Raw genomic sequence first — 16,839 nt, 5'->3', positions numbered from 1 at the left:
AGGAAGCGTATAAAGAAAATATAATACAATCAGTGAGATCATCATCTTAACAGTTTCCGATCTTCCCCACCAAGAAAGACAAAGAGATGACCATGTGTTTTTTAGTTCTTTCACCTTAGCAATGATATTAGCTGTGTTCAGGTTAAGAATGGTCTTGATTGAAGATTAGATTTGGATTCCTAAGTACTTAATTTCTTTTGGGCACCATTTGATACCAAGATTCGAACAATGACTACTTGTACAGTGTATATTAAGCAGTATTACTTCAGACTTGTCCATGTTGAGTTTGTACCCTGATGCTCTAGAAAATTGGGATATGATGTGTTTCAGATGTTGTAGGCAGGTATCAGTTGTCTTCAATCAAAGTAATATGTTATCAACATAGGCGATTGTTTTGATCTTAATATCTTTAAACTGAATACCTATTATGTTATTTTCTTGTCTAATTGCTTCTAAGAAGGGTTCTAGTGCTAGTATGAATAAAAGAGGGCAGAAGGGGCATACCTGACGAGTGCCTCTATGAAGAGGAAATAGTGGGGACATTTGGTTATTTATAAAAATTGATGTAGAATTAGAATATAACACCTTAGTCATAGATATAAACGAATCAGGGATCTCCTGCCACGCCAGAGCTTGAAACATATAATCCCATTCCACCATATCAAACACTTTTTCGGCGTCTAGTGCTATAGCTGCATAGCGATTAGGAGAGTTATGGATGATATTAACGATATTTGTGAATTGTCTAACATTCGCTGAGGATGTTCTACCCTTGGCATACCCCACCTGATCATTTTCAATACAATTTGGAAGAAGGGGAATGAGTTTCTTTTTTCTAAAATGTGGGCAAATATCTTGCAATCTGTATTAATTAAAGATATAGGTCTATAGTTTTGGGCTAATTCAGGGTCTTTATTAGGTTTGAGTAATACAATCAACATTGCTTCTGTAAAGGAACTGATGTGTTTACTTATTATTAATGAAGGATGTATATAATTCTGTATACTTAGGAACTAATATTTCTTTAAAATGGGCAAAATAATCAAAAATGGGCAAAATAATCAATAGAAAAACAATCTCTACCTGGGGCATTGACTTTTTAAAGATTTTTGATGGCTTTAACAATTTCACTAGAAGATAAGGGGTTGTTTAGAGACTGGAAGTTGGGATTAGTATATGAATTACGATGTATACTTTTAAGAAAGTCTGATGCAGGCATGCTATTAGTGGGGGTTTCAGACGAATATAACTTTTGATAAAATGTTGAGAATTATTGTAGTATGTCTTTGTCAGTGAGGACTCTATTGCAATTTTGCTCTGTTATGACCGTAATCCTTGCTTTATCTTTCTTAAATTTTACTTATGATGCCAATGCTTTGCCAGATTTGTTAGAAAACTGGTATATCTTGGACTTATATGTTAAAAGATTAGTGCATGAGTATTCAGTAGGTAAGTTATTGGATTGTATTTTAAGTTTGATGAGTTTGTGTTGAGTAGGGGTAGAGTTAGTTTTCATATATTGTGCTTGTAGTAATTTGATTTGCTTGAGAATATTTTCTGTTTCTTTTTTAAGTTTTCTTCTTTTAGCTGCCGTATAAGCTATAATGTGTCCTCTAAGTACTGCTTTGTAGCAGTCCTGTTTATTATGGACTGATGTATCTGTATGGGAGGTTTCTGAAAATAAATATGAATGCTGTTGGTGTACACGTTTAACAAACTCCTCATCCTTCAAGAGAGCTGAATTGAATCTCCATCTATTATATTTATGTGTGTTTTGATTATTAGACAATGTAATATAAACAGAGGCATGGTCTGATAGAACAATGGGTGGGTTCTATCTTTCCAACTAATAGGCCATTGATCAGAGGTTTATATATAAAGATGTAATCTTTCCTTGAGAAGGAGTTATGTGGGGGGAGGGAAAAAGGTATAGTCTAATTCCAAAGATGGGTAATACGCTAGGTATCCACAAGACCTAGCATAGACACAAATTTGACAAATTGTAGGTGGGACAGGGTGGTTTTGTAACTTCCATTTGTTTTTGTTTTTTTCTATCAAGGATGGGATCAATGATTTTGTTAAAATCTCTGCATACTATTAGGTTGTTGGGACATAATTTGGATATGTGATTTCTTAAACGAGTCCAAAATACTGGGTTTGGATTTGTAGGGCAATATACATTTAAAATGGACTACTCAATGGAGTCAATCATCAATTTCACCAAAACCCATCTACCAACATCATCTGTTTCTGTGGATGTCACTTTACATTGGATATGTTTGCTAATAAGGGCGAAACCCCGTTCTTTTTCCCCATCTGCTGCACTTGAGAAATACCCATAGTCATTTCAATTTGGCAGCCTCATTCTTTGAGAGGTGGGATTCTTATAGCCATGCAATAGATGGTTTAGCTCTGCTGAGGTGTGACAGTATTTTTGCCTCTTAAAAGCATTATGTAATCCTTTAACATTCCATGTTATAACATTAAGAGCCATAGGTTATAGAACAATAATATCAAGAATCCTGTATTTGTGATGGCGGGCACTTGAGGTAACACATATAGGCGAAAAGACCCAGAGGAAAAAGGGAGGGACAAACACGAAGAACACGGAATTTTGCAATTTGCGCATAGCATCCTACTAGTATGTGAAAAAGTAGTGGCTAACTGGATACAGCCACTCCAAACCATGTTCCTCTGAAGTCAATTAAAGGTGTGGGATGGAGAGCCAGGTTCGGATGGGCTACTCCGTGCCCCATTCCGGCGGAATAAACATAGTGTAAAACAAAACATTTTATGTGCAATTTCCATTTCAAGTTTGTGGTCTAGTAGTATCCATCTCTTATCTTCTATGACTGTGAAACGATTGTGCAGGTCTAGTGGATCTTGAAAGGTATACGAGTGGCCATTAAGTGTATTTTTCAAAGAAGCCGAGTGAATCATCCCATATCTGGCATTAAGTTGCTGTAACGCTGGTCTGAATGTTAAAAGTTCTTTCCGTCTCGCTGCTGTGGTGTTGGAAACATCTTGGATTATGAAAATCTTGTTACTTTCCCATGTCAGAGTTTTCTTCTATTCGGCTTTCTCCAAAATGAGCATGACATCGGTATAGTCAAGTACAGCAAAGATCATAGTTCTTGGAGTGTTTTGAGATGTATTTCTAGGACCAAGACGATGTGCTCTTTGAATGTTGAACTGTGGTGGTGTAGGAAGATCTACAAGACTAGGAAGCATATGGTAAAGGAACTGGGTCGGATTGTCATTTGCAATATTTTCTGGAAGACCTACTATAAGTATATTGTTCCTTCTATTCCTATTTTCTAGGTTCTTTGTCTGCTTCTGTAGGAATAGAGCTGTGTTTTCCAAGGTCTGCACACTTCCCACAACATCTTCTGCCTCGCTCACCCTTCTTTCCACTTCTTCTAATTCTGGTTTCAAATGTAGATCACTTGTCTTCAAGCATCTGTGATTTAGCCTTAGTGGCTTCCATGAAGGGTTGAAGGGATTTTATTTCCATTAGAATAGCCTGCATCACAATATCCTGCAAGTATTCCTTTGGCGTAGGGGAATCACTCTTCTTTCTTTTGGGGGCATTACTGTTAGAACACAATGCATTTTCCTTAGATTGCCCCTTTTTTGATGACATATTGGGGCAATGCAAGTATTATTTGAAGCAGCGGCTTCTAGTGTAAGGGTTTACAATAGTTATTTATCGATAATTGAGCTAGGTGCACAGACAAGCCCTTAATTACCTCAGACGTAGTCTTCCTACCCAGAGATCTTGATAACATTTTATTTAACAAGTAGCTTTATTCTGCAGTATTCACTATGTAAATTGAGCATAAATACATAGTAATTACGTTAGCCTCTCACCATGTATGCATCTGCATGGTGGTCATGCCTTATTTCATACATTTGTTGTGATAAAAATGTGTAACGTTGTTTAATGTTGGCAGTCCCAACGTTGCATATTATGTTTCAACAACACGGTATCCTATGTGCTTAACTGACATGAGAGGCTGCGCCCCTTTCTATCATCACTTTATAGCAATTATTAAAATCAGCTGTGCTGTATATGTTCAGAGGAATGTGCTCTTTTATGCCTGGATGCACATCACATGAGTTTGTGCTCTTTGGGTATTATTTTCTTTGTTTTTTCCATAGGCATTTATTTAATTGAAACCTTTAAGCCCAGATGACACTTCCACCAAGGATTTAGGAAATAAATGCCCTTTATATCGTTATTTCCTTTCTTGAACTTCTCACTGGTAGTACCTAATTATTTAAGTACCTTATTTCGTTTTGAAGTTGCTTATATTGATGCTATTAGTGCTGTTGATGGCTTGGATTACCTTCATGGGGAGCCCTCTGTCCGTGTTGCGAAGGAACAGTGTTTACTTGTAATGGTGGTGCATAAACCCTTTGCACGCCGATCAGCTAACGTGAAGGAGCGGATTCCGCTCTACGCGACTCTGCTGCTTCATAGGCCGCGCCCCTTCACACAAGGCAGCTTCGCAAGCACACAAAGCTTTTTCTGTAGGGCGCACGTCTCAGGCAGAAAAGCAGCCGCTGGACATTCCAAGTAAGCGCCCATATATTAGAGAGCCTTAATATGCAATATTTGTTCACGGAAGTTTCTATAATTAATTGCTGAGACGGGAGCTCAGAATTAGGCGGCCATCCGCTTCGGCGCTTGGCCATGCCCCAGACCAACAGCCTTCCATGGAATAAAAACATACCTGGAAGACACATGCAAGCACGCCTGTATGAAAGCAGCACTTGAGGCCCAGACAGGCCAATTATCACAGTCCTTTGAAAAAAAATAGGGACAACAGTCTTTGTACTTTACAGTCCTCACTTATATTACAAGGAAGGCCACTCCCTGCACCATGGACTGTCGCAGACGGATGTGATTTATTAAGTGGTGGGCAACGTGATTGCTGATTGTAGTAACGCCTCCAATATCTACCGTGACCCCGCCCCCTTGCTGAAAGGCCAAAGTCAAATGAGATTAATAGAAACGAGGGCTAACATTTTGTAGAAAAGTCATATTGAGAGTTGCAGCACAAGTTAGATTTGCGAGGCGGTTTAGCCAGCAAAAAATAAAATCCCATGGCATTGCCTTTGGCAAGAAGAACGCCATAGGGGAGGGCATGTGTGGCATGCAAGGAAACGCTGGCTACAACCCGGAAATTGACACAGCAGTGGGGTGTGGCGTGGCGTTCAGAGGTAAAAAAAAACCATCAGCTGCATGGAGGCCGGGGTTGGGAAGCACACGGCGATGGGCGGGTAGCGTGGAACATCGACAGCAATGCATGCGAGCAGAGTGCAGCAAACAGAGGCCTGGCGAGTTTGGACAAAGGAAATGAAGAAAGGCAGGCTTGGCGGTGGGGGTGGAGAATACCTCCACCCCCAAACGAACACATGTGGGGCAAGCAGGCCAGGGTGGGTGGGGGTTGAGCACAGAGGGTGCAGGGTGGGATTATGACTGAAATTAAAATAAATGGCAAGCTTGGGCACAGTGGTTGCAGTCAAGGCCACTGTCATGCCATGTGATGTATTGCATCATACCACATGTATTTGAAAGGGATGCAGCTTATTTGCACAAGCAGGAACATCCTGGCACTCCCGGATTAATAACCTGAGCCATCCGGGTCCCTCTGTTTTTGTTCTCGAGAGAGAGCCAGCATACAACATGCAGCATCCAGGGCAAGATCCCATGTAGAAGGGATCAAAGCACACGGTGAACAAGTACAGAGGTGTTTCCATGAGCACATATAAGATGAGCCCCTAGAGATTAGGGCTTGGGGACCTGGTACTGCTAGAAGACCACCATTGGTTGGGTTAGTCCAAACCAGTAAACAAGGAGAAGAATCCCACTGTCTCCTGTGTGTGTCTGAAAGAGGTGCATGTGTCGGATGTTTGGTGAAGGCTTTGCAGCTATCAGGCCTGATTCACAGAAGCGTTTTATAATGCTGCAATCCCATAGTAAAACGTTCTGTGGATCAGGCCCATTCTCTTTCCCTGCCCAGGTGAATGAGAATCTGGCTCTTATTTTGGGTGCCCTTAAGTGCTGAGAATTTGGGGCTAGAGGAGTTTCTGCATCTAAGCCTTAGGGTTTAAGTGCTGGCAGGCGTTAGGCTGTACTTACAGCCCTTGGAATGCACTGACATCCATGGATAACAATGGTATGCTTTACCTGTTTGCAGACACATCACCAATTTCTCCTGAATAATATCCACCAGCTAGAAGCACTGGCAGTCAGCTTTGCTTTTAAATCGTATGTATGCACATGCATGGTACATACCTGTCCACACTGTTTCCTTGACCCTGTAATTCACAAATATACCCTTTCATTTCCTTTTTCCTGCTTTAAAGTTCCTCTTTGCCTCAATCACTCAACCTAATGTTAATTCTCAAAACATGATCTAAACTATAGCTGAAGATATTAAGGAAATAACTCCAGAAAGTAGTTACTCTCTTAAAATCAGACCTCATTAAATAAGAAAAAAGTGAAATACAAAATAGTAAGGGCCCGATTCATAGAAAAGAGTGCAGAAATCCAGCAACAGCCATGCGCCGGGACTGTAACTACGCGAGCTTGCGAGCAGAAATTTTTCTGCGTGCTGTACGTATTCATGGAATTGTTCATGCAAAGGAACTATATATGCAAGTTAAGACTGGAACACCCCGGAACCGCCCTCTCGCTAATCAAAAACAGCCAGAAACAGCCACCTTTGCGTACTCCCTGGGCACAAATACATGCACCCTCAAAACAGTGTGTGGGATCGGCCGCAAGCAGGCCTGCATCACGGGGACCCTGCGCGGGGTCTCCAGTAACTGTTCCCGGCACCCCGACAACATGCATACAATTTATAGTAACTTGAGTAAAAATCTGCGTGCAAACCCTCGTAAACCGTTCCTGCACCCCACTACACTGCGTGTTAGCACCCCGAAATTAGATTGGATCCCCGGCTGTGTGCACGCACCCCTAAATCCGACACCCGATCTTACCTCTGCGCAGTGATTCCTATGCGCAAGTGTCTGTACGACTGCCTTCGGGTGGCGAATAGTATGAAGGCTTTGCTTGGCTATTTCCCTGCTGGGAGGCGTGGTCAGATCCTTGAATACGCATTGTTCCATGCAAAAGGGGGCGTGCGATGGACTGCATGTGGGCCATCCCTCATAACGCCCACTTTATTTGCATGTTCTTCCCCATTTTTGGTGTTCAGCCCCATTCCCTGCCCTCTGCACAAGCCTTGGCCATGCTCTGCATGGTGTCTCGTGCAAGGCACTAAGCCACTCACAGAGGTGTGCCGAGCCTGCGCAAAGTCCCTGCAAAGTATGAAAAAGTGCTGCACATTCGATTCCATGAATCAACAAACAGGATTTTGCACGCGGTTTGTCACACAAATTCCATATTTTCCACACAGATAATTCCATGAATCAGGCCCTATATCAAAAACCAACATCCTCCTGAAGAAGTAAATCCAAGATTGTATCTTCAAACAATCCTGCATAATTACCCACTTAGCTTACCATCAGCACAGATCATCCCCTAAGCCATTACCCATAAATGTTTGGAGTTTGCATCTTAAAGCACAGGACATTGTTGTGCAAAATGCTAGTACTTAGAACACAACACATCACAAGTTGTCTTGGAGAAGGGAATGCTTCTTTCTCCACTTGAGTGATTGAAACCATCTGCATCTGTCAAGGGCCCATCCCTGCTTCCTCCCTGGGCTCATTTGCTAGTTGTGGGTGCCTTGTGCATTGATGTGCTCCCTGAGCGTGCTGCAGCAAATCACTCATGATTCAGTAAGGCACAGAGATAGAGGCGTGACTCTTTGCTCCTCCTGATGGGTAAGAGGAAGAGTAAAAGGGGTACTGTTCGCCATTGGTATATTTTATCTGCAGAATACTTTCTGAGTGATTGACACTCCTCAGCAAGCAGAGGTATTGATTGGGTAATGTTCTGCCATGTGCATACCCCACCAAGTGGGTGAGGGTGGCGAATCTGGATGAATTACATGGATTGGGTCAGGCTCGCACTGGCCTATAGGGCAATTGGCAAGGCCGCAAGCAAAAACGCAAAATGCTAGCATGGGCCCGTTTTTTGGGTAAAAATGGGAAATTGTTTGGGCCAATGAGGGCTAGTTTGATAAGTTAAGTTACTTCACCATGCGACTATCAGGTTTGACCAGTGTTACCGGATACATATTCTTTAAAATGCACAATTTGCACCACATTTGAACAAAAACCTCTCCCTTGGGTACTACACAAACAGTTGGTCACAAAAGGAATGAATAGCCATGCGCAGCTGTGGGTTACTTTTCCATTGATTACCGAGACAATAATATGCCCCAGCCAGACCCAGGATTGGGTAGAGCACATGGCCATGCCACCCCGACTAATGAAGGGTAGAGCAAGAAGATACGGGTAAAATCAAGAACATAGCGTGGGAAAGATGGCCTACACAGTAAAAGAGAGAGCATACCCAAACACCCAAAACATATATTGATTTGCCCTGCGGCTGACAAGAGGTAAGACAAGTAGAGGTGTGCGAGCGAAATAACACTCAGGAATAAAGGACTAAAACACGTGTTTAGCACTGAAATAGAACAATCAGCAAAAAAAGAAAGAGAAGCTATACATGGAGCAGTCCACCATCCGAATGCACGTGGAGGAGGGAAAGCCAGTAACCATGAATGCACAGTGTGGCAGTCAAATGAGGGGCAAGGAAAGGAGCGTGAAAGGCAGGAATATCTCCCCCTAAAATCATGAAGGAAACAGGTGACTGACAAAGTGTGTTCATGTGGGCGCCAAAATACGATGTGAAATGGCAAGTATGCCAGCTAAAGAAAAGAAGACACGAAAAATAAAAATCAATATGACAAAGGCAGCCAGTACAGGCTGAGAATACAAAGAACTGAAATCAACCAAGAAGGTTAAGGGAAACGTGAGGGAGGAAAGGTTTCTACCAGTGAAACTGAGAAAGACAGAGGCAAGGGAGCACACTCTTAAGAAAGTCATCAAAAAACGTGAGTTGGTTAGGTACAAACCGCATTGGTTTAAAGAGAGAGGAAGGCACATCAAGTGGAGGGCAGGTGCATCGCTCTGGGGCTATATGCAGGCATCATAAAAGGATAACACAAGTAGGAGTTCACATTGACAAAGACAGGGAAGGCTCTGGCATCACAAAGCAGGTGGAGCTAAATCAGCTACAGAAACCGAGAACTAATGAGGAGTTAGAACTAAGAATTGTAAGATGAAGGTTGTGGCAGTCTGTCAAAGAAGGATTGGGCACACTGTAAGAGAGAAACAGATCTCCAATGATAGGCCAGGAGTGGGCAGAGGCAAAAGAATGAAAAAGGTACATAACTGAGGAAATTGGGAGACTGACAGGAAAGTAGGGTTTAGAAACAAGGGCACTTTAATAAAAAGTTTTTTGTTGACGTATTTTATTTGCAAAACATATGACAGGACACTCCTCTACTGATAGTGGGACAATATCAAGAAATACAGTGTTTGATAGTAACATGAAGGAGAAGAAAAATGTGCGGGCAATGTAAACACTAACAATACACACGAGGAGCTAATCTTTCAGTAATTTTGAATAAAACAGGGCTACCATCAATAGCATCAATACATTCTCAGTAGTTATTTGAGACATGGCAATCAAATTAACTGTGATCTGAAACCATGGCAATTAGCATCAAGTCATCTGAGAAGATCATTTAGACCAAAAGCTTGTCCAGTTAGGATTAGAAATGCTTTTCACCGGAAGTAACTGGGTCAGTGTACAATCTTATGGAAATGAGCACATCACCAGGATCAACCAAGGTAACAGTACAATGTCAAAAGAAAAAAACACTATGGAGGAAATCCTTAAAAAAAAATAAGTGGTGTATCAAGGCCGGGAGGATAGCTCAGGAGCAACATGCCCGGCTTGGAAACAAGACGAAGTGGAGCAACACAGGTTTCATCTTGCATCTATGCATAGGAATCTCTGGGTATTAAGCGTGTTATAAATAACCAATTAAAATTACAAACATTGACAGCTAAAAAGGGGTTCTAAGATAGTGCTAAAGCAGTGCGCAAAGTTTGAGGGAACCAACCATTCTAAAAACCCTTGCCTTACCCCTCCTTCTATATGTAAGTCGTTCCATTATGCAAAGGTGTTTAACCTGCTCAAAAACTCCTGTCGGATGAGGGTCCCCCATTCTCTTTACCTCGAGGTCACAGATAGCCAATCTGCAATACGTCTAGGCAGTTCATCACAGGGAACATTGATGGGTTGTTCCCCCTTAAATGGGATAGGTCAAGAGGGGGAATTAGACAAAGGGGGTCTCTGACTTCGTTTTGAAATCTGTGATTAGGGTTGTGATGTTCTTCCAATATGTCTGAAAAAAGGTACATGACTACCAGATGTGTCAAAGGTTTCTCTTTCTCCACACATGTGCCACCCCCTGTCCTACCTATTGGGATGTATTATGTTATGTTATGTTATCTTGCACTTGCATAGCACCTACTACCATAGTTGATGGTGTCAAAGCACCTTTGCCTGTCAGAGTGGCAAAGGAGGAGCATGACAGACATTTCAGTAGCGTTAGGGAGGAGCAAAGTCAGGTAGATAATTGGGAGGAGGGCGAGGGATAAGTAAGGTGCTCAGGAAGGCAAGAGAAGGAAGAGGTGGAAGACCAATGTGTGCAATTGGACAGAATATATCACAGGACTTAACAACTGTATTCTATGGGGTGCAGCGCCGAACGGAGAGATAGCTGGAATTTCCACGTGTCCCTCTTATGCCAGACGTGCCAATATAAAGTGACATCTAGGTAATCACTTATATGAGCCCTCCATGAATGGCATTGATATCATTGAAGGGGCTTCTCGTTTACATGACATGTCCTTCCATTGATCTGCAAATCCGAAATTCAATAACCTCTGCCAATCTTCTCTCAATTCAGACATTTACATTGTAATTGTCTATGGCTAATGGTCAGTAACATTTTGATTTGCTCCATGGCCATGGCCATGAGCGATTGCAGGGTTGAAAGCTTGCAAAACCATTTTCATTGTGCCTTTGTGTGTGCTAGTTCCACTGTTGCATGTATGATAGGACATTAATTAAATTATCTGGAAGGTGATTGGATAATGTTGGATAATCCATACTGGACATATACTTTTACAGGTAGATTACCCTTTCTATACCCAAAGAATGAAATGTAACTGGATCATTCGCACCCGGGGTGCTCAGCCTATCAGGAGGCTGGAAACACAAAGAGTTCTGCCTGTTTTTTCCCAGCCATCCGAGGCCGTTCCCCGGGAGCCACCATCTTGATTTTGGGGAGGTAACTGGGGGTTCCTCCTCATGGCCAACTCATGCCCCCAACCTCCACCCTGCCCCAAGACATCCTCGACCCTTCCCCTCTCCCTACCCACTTACCTGCTAGACCGGAGATTTCTGCTCCGGTTGCAACGATCTGTCCTGTCCTCCGCGCCCGCCTTAGAAACAGAAAAGAGACTATGTGCCTTTTCTATTTACTGTAGTGGGGGATCCCTTGTTTTTTTTTTCTTTTACATGGGAGACTTGGTTTGCACATTAAGTGCCAGGATTTGCTCTGGTGTCATTTAGCGGGCTACTATTTGTAATTCCATTCCCCAACATCGTTCTTCAAGGCAATCATCCAGTAACTCCTCTCAGTCTTCTCTCAATTCAGACAATAAATTGTAATTGTCCAAGGCTAATGGTTAGTAACATTTTGATTTGAGATCTCTGCTAGCAATGTCCATGGCAATGAGCTATTGTGTGTTGAAAGCTTTCTCAACAATTTTTATTGTGACATTGTTTATGCTAGATCCCCCTTTACTTAAATGTATGATATGACATGAATTAACTTCTCAGGGAGGTGAATGGATAATGGGGGATAATCCATTTTGGACCTATACGTACGGAGGCGGATTACTCTTTCTATACCAAAGGAATGCACTGTATCCAATGTATGTGGAGTATTCAGAAACAGGGAAGGGTGTTCAGCCAATCAGGTGGCTGGAAATGCAGGCACGGACACACAGTGTACTGCTTGTGTTTTACCAGCCAGTTGAGGCCCTTTCCTTGGTGCCGTCATCTTGATAGTGGCAAGGCAACAGAGAGCCCCATCATCCCTAGCCAGCATAGTCAATAATGAGGGATAATTCAAGTTGTAGTCCAAAAGTCACAGTTCTAAGAGTATTCATATGAATGCACCATCTCACTGTATGCCTTTGTAAAGTACTCCTTTGCTTCACACTTAAAGTTGTGCTATACAAAAATGGGAAGTTACCTGGCAAATCGGTATTTTCCATCACTCCCTCTACTGGTTGGCTCTGAACTAGCGTCACTTGTGACTGTTTCAAAGCTTCAAAATAGTGGATGTGCTCGAAGTGTGCCACACAAAGTGCACAGACAAAGTGTGGTTACCTGGCAAAGCTGTGTTTTCCGTTGCACCTTCTGCTGGCTGACTCTGAACATGCTTCACCTGTAATCGGGTCAAAGGTTTAAAAGAAGTGGACACATGTGAAGCGTGCCACCTCACGTGCACTGCCAAAGTGCAGTTACCTGGCAAAGCTGTGGTATCCATTACTCGTACTGCTGCCTTGCTCTGAACAAGCATCACCTGTGGTTGGATCAAAGGGTCAAATGAAGCGAAAACACAAGAAGGGCACAGCGCAAAGTGCACTGCCAAAGTGCAGCTACTTGACAATACTTCATTTTCTGTCGTTTCTGCTGCTGGCTGGCTCTGTACGAGCATTGTATGAGCATCACCTGTAATTGGGTCAAAGGTTCAAAAGAAGTGGACATGCGTGAAGCACACTGCCAAAGTGTACATACCTGGCAAAGCTGCGTTTCCCGACGCTCCTGCCGTTGGCTGCTATGTACAAGCTTGAACTGTGATTGGATAAAAGCTTCAAAAGAAGCAGACACGTGTGACGTGTGCCACTGACATGCACTGCTGCCAAAGTGCAGTCACATGGCAAAGCTGTTGTTTCTGTCGCTCCTATTGCTGGCTGGCTCTGAACAAGCTTCACCTTTGATTTGATTGGATCAAAGGTCTGAAAGGAGCAGACACATCCAAAGTGCAGTTATTGCATTTATAGCAGCTGGTGCAGCTTAAGGACTCACATTAAGAGGAATTGTGTGTTAATAGTTCATGCCTTCTGCTAAAATCATTTGCCTTACTACTGTTAGCCTCCTTATCACTCCCATCTTATGATGTGTCATTTACACAGTCATTTGCTGGACAGACTATCTGGAAAATAAATTGTTTAACTCGACGACTAGGAATTTACCCAATTTTATGAAACCTACTGTGGCGAATGCCCCATTAAGTAGATTAAGGGGTTGTCTCCAAAGAAAACACTCATGTCCTGCCGCCTGATACAAATCGGTTAATCAGAGGCTGGGATTGTATTAGTGGCTGTTGGAGAATGTGAGGGGTCAGTAATCCGAGGGGGACAACTGCTTGCAGTTTTCTCAAAATCACACATTTCATTAAAGTAAAGTCTATCAGGGAATTCCCTACCTAGCCTAAAGACTAGGGGAACCACTCCTAACACAGACAAACTGGCACTCACACTAAACAACAAAATATTCAAATGAAATCATAAACAATATAAATTAGTTAACAGTAATTGAACCATATTTCGGATGGCCTGCACCTGTACAGGGTAAATCCCTTTCCCATGGTTTTCCACAGTCAACTTCCCAAATTGTTGAACCAGTTATTGTAAGTTCCAAGCTAAAACAAAAGTTCATCAAACAAAAATCCACTGGTAACAAATTAGCTCACAGTTGAAAAGATCCCCTTCCAATTCCAGCCAATAAAATAGCAACAATGATAATCCTCAATATCTTCTGTTCAAGATTATTTGCCACAGTTCAAAGAATAGACGAACAATTTCTTCTACCATCTACCACTCTACAATTGTTTAGGACCTCTGCTATAATTGTCAGGATGCTTCTCTTCAGGTTGTTGCTTTCCTCTAGACAACCACCCTTCTAATTATGTTACTCTGGGAACAGTCTTTTTTGTTCCACAGTATGCCACTACTTCTGCCAACTTCAATGTAACATCCACTGACATTTTTATACACCACCACAGTTTAGGTACTTCTGCTTCTTCTTCTACAACTTTAAACTTCAGAATTTTTAGGCAAATAAAGACAAGCCACTTCGACCTCTACAGGTAGTGTAGGCACTATTATTTCCTATGCTACAAAGAAAAAGACAGCTTCTTTGCATCTTCTGTCTGCCTTAGCGCCACAAGTATAAGCTCATGTGCGCAAGCTCACTCTTGCGTCTAAGCTCCCCAGTGCCGCCACCCATGCACCCAAACCCACTCATGCGCTCAAGCCCATTCATGCGCCTAAGCTCCCCATTGCCGCCACCCATCCGCCCAAGTATACTCATGCACCCGATTTCACTCTTGCACCTCCGTTCCCTAGTGCTGCCACCCATGTGCCCAAGCCCACTAATGTACCTAAGCTCACTTGTGTGCCCAAGCTCACTTGTGCGCCCAAGCTCAATCTTGCACCTAAGCTCCCCAGCGCTGCCACTCTTGCGCCCAAGATCACTAATACCGCAACTCCTGCGCACAAGCTCACTCTTGCACCCAAGCTCACTCCTACACCAAGCTCACTCTTGCGCCACAGGCCACCCTCAAGCACCCCACCACTAGCACCAAGTTACGTAATACATTCTTGCAACTTCGCACCCAAACAGACCACCACTCCCAAAAGCCTTCCACATCTCTCAGCACACCAACTAAAGAATGCACCACAGAAAAGAAAAAAGCCCCAACCATGTCCCCCCTTGAAATGTACTCTGATTAATGCCAGATTTGTCACTGCCCATGCACTAGACATCCAGGTCCTAACAACTGCTAATGACATCGACATCCTGGCCATAACCGAAACATGGCTCTGCCATCTCGGCCGGCCCTGTACTTTCTAAGGCTATCCCCCAGGCTAAGCACTACTCAGAGAGGATAGAACAGACAGCAGAGATGGATGGGTAACATTCATTTACAAAGATACTATCCCACTCCGCCAGATACCCATCACCCCCTCCAATCCAGCCAAAAACTTAGCCATCAAACTCACTGGTTCTCCTAACCACTCCATATCTTTGTACCTTATGTACCGCCCCCCAGGACTGCCATCCACCTTCAAAGAGAACCTTCTCCAAGTCATACCTGCCACCCTTAAACCCAATACCCAGCTCATAATACTGAGAGACTTCAACTTGGGCTATAACGACCCCTCAGATATCCACACTGCATCCTTGACCAAAGCCTGCACTGCCTTAGGCTGTATCCAACCAATCATAGATCCCACACACTCCCAAGGTCGCACACTTGATTGGCTAGTTAACCACAACTGTAACACCTCAATCACTTCCAATGTCACCTATTTGTGGACAGACCACCACACCGTCTCTTTTGTTCTGCCCATTCCACAGAAGAACACCAACGAAGCACCTTGCCTACCCCTCACTCTCACACGAAACACACATAACCTCACAAGGGAACGACTTCTCCCGCTACTCTTGACCAAAGTACCAACAGACCTCAATGTAGAAACCTTAGTGGACCAGTAAAACTACCTAATCTCAAACCATGTGCATTCCTTAGTTTCCCTCAAGCCCTGCAAAGAAAATAACGCGTACCACATTAATACATGCTTCACCACACATCTCCAATACTTAGGAGCAAAAAAAGAGCTGCTGCACCTACATGTCAGAAGAACTGAAATGCAACTAACAAGGCACTATTCTCAGAACAGTCCAACATTTATAAACAAGCTGTTGTCACCATCAAAGCAACCTCCTACAACAGCAAAATATTAGAAGCCGCCTCGAGCACACTTGAAATATTTATCATTCTGCGTGAACTCATAGCCCCCACCACTCCCCCTTCAACTATCACCAAAGATGACACTTGGGTGTAGCAACATCCAAGATACCTTCACCGGAAAAATAACACAACTATGATTAAAAATCGACTCTAAAGTACTCAACCTAGCCATCAGCCCACCACAGAACCCATCCATCGTGCCTGCTGCACACATAACACCGTTCCAGTTCTCTCCCATCGCCAACCTAGTGAAAGGCCTCAAGCCCTCGTGGTGCAAAGGAGACCCTTTCCCCGCCACCATGGTTAAATAATGCCTCACAGCACTCACCCCTCTCATCACCACCATTGCCAATGCCTCCTTCTCCTCCAATTCTGTCCCTGTCTGCCTTAAAGAATCCTGGATCACCCCTTTGCTAAAGAAAACAGCCCTGACCCTACCAGACCCAATATCGACTGATCACCACAGTCAAAATTCTTACTGAAAATCCTTGACATAATTGCCTACACTCAAATACAGGCTTTCCTGGAAATTCATTCAATCCTCAGCCCCCACCAATCTGGCTTTTGCCCAGGTCATGTAACAGAAACGGCCCTCCTAGACCTCAAGAACCAAGTGGAAGATGTCAATGATGCTGTAAAGCTCTCACTCCTGATGCTACTTGACCTTTCTGTGGCCTTTGACTTGGTGGATCAGAACACCCTCTGCCATCTAACATCAGTGGCACACTTCTCCCCAGAAGCAGCTAACTGGGTTGCCTCCTTCCTTGAAAACAGAACCTCATGACTCTTTGCTGGTGAAGTGACAGCCCCGCCTACTCCTATGCTATGCACCATGCCTCTCACCCACCCTCTTCAATATCTATACAAAACCCTTGTTCGACCATTTAGACTACTTAAACATGTCCTTCACCAATTATGCTGATGACAAGCAAATACTCATCCCTTT

This window comes from Ambystoma mexicanum, chromosome 6q, assembly GCF_040938575.1.
Source record: "Ambystoma mexicanum isolate Mex_15411 chromosome 6q, UKY_AmexF1_1, whole genome shotgun sequence".
NCBI classification, from domain to species: Eukaryota; Metazoa; Chordata; class Amphibia; order Caudata; family Ambystomatidae; genus Ambystoma; species Ambystoma mexicanum.
Note: the sequence above shows the minus strand (reverse complement) of the source record.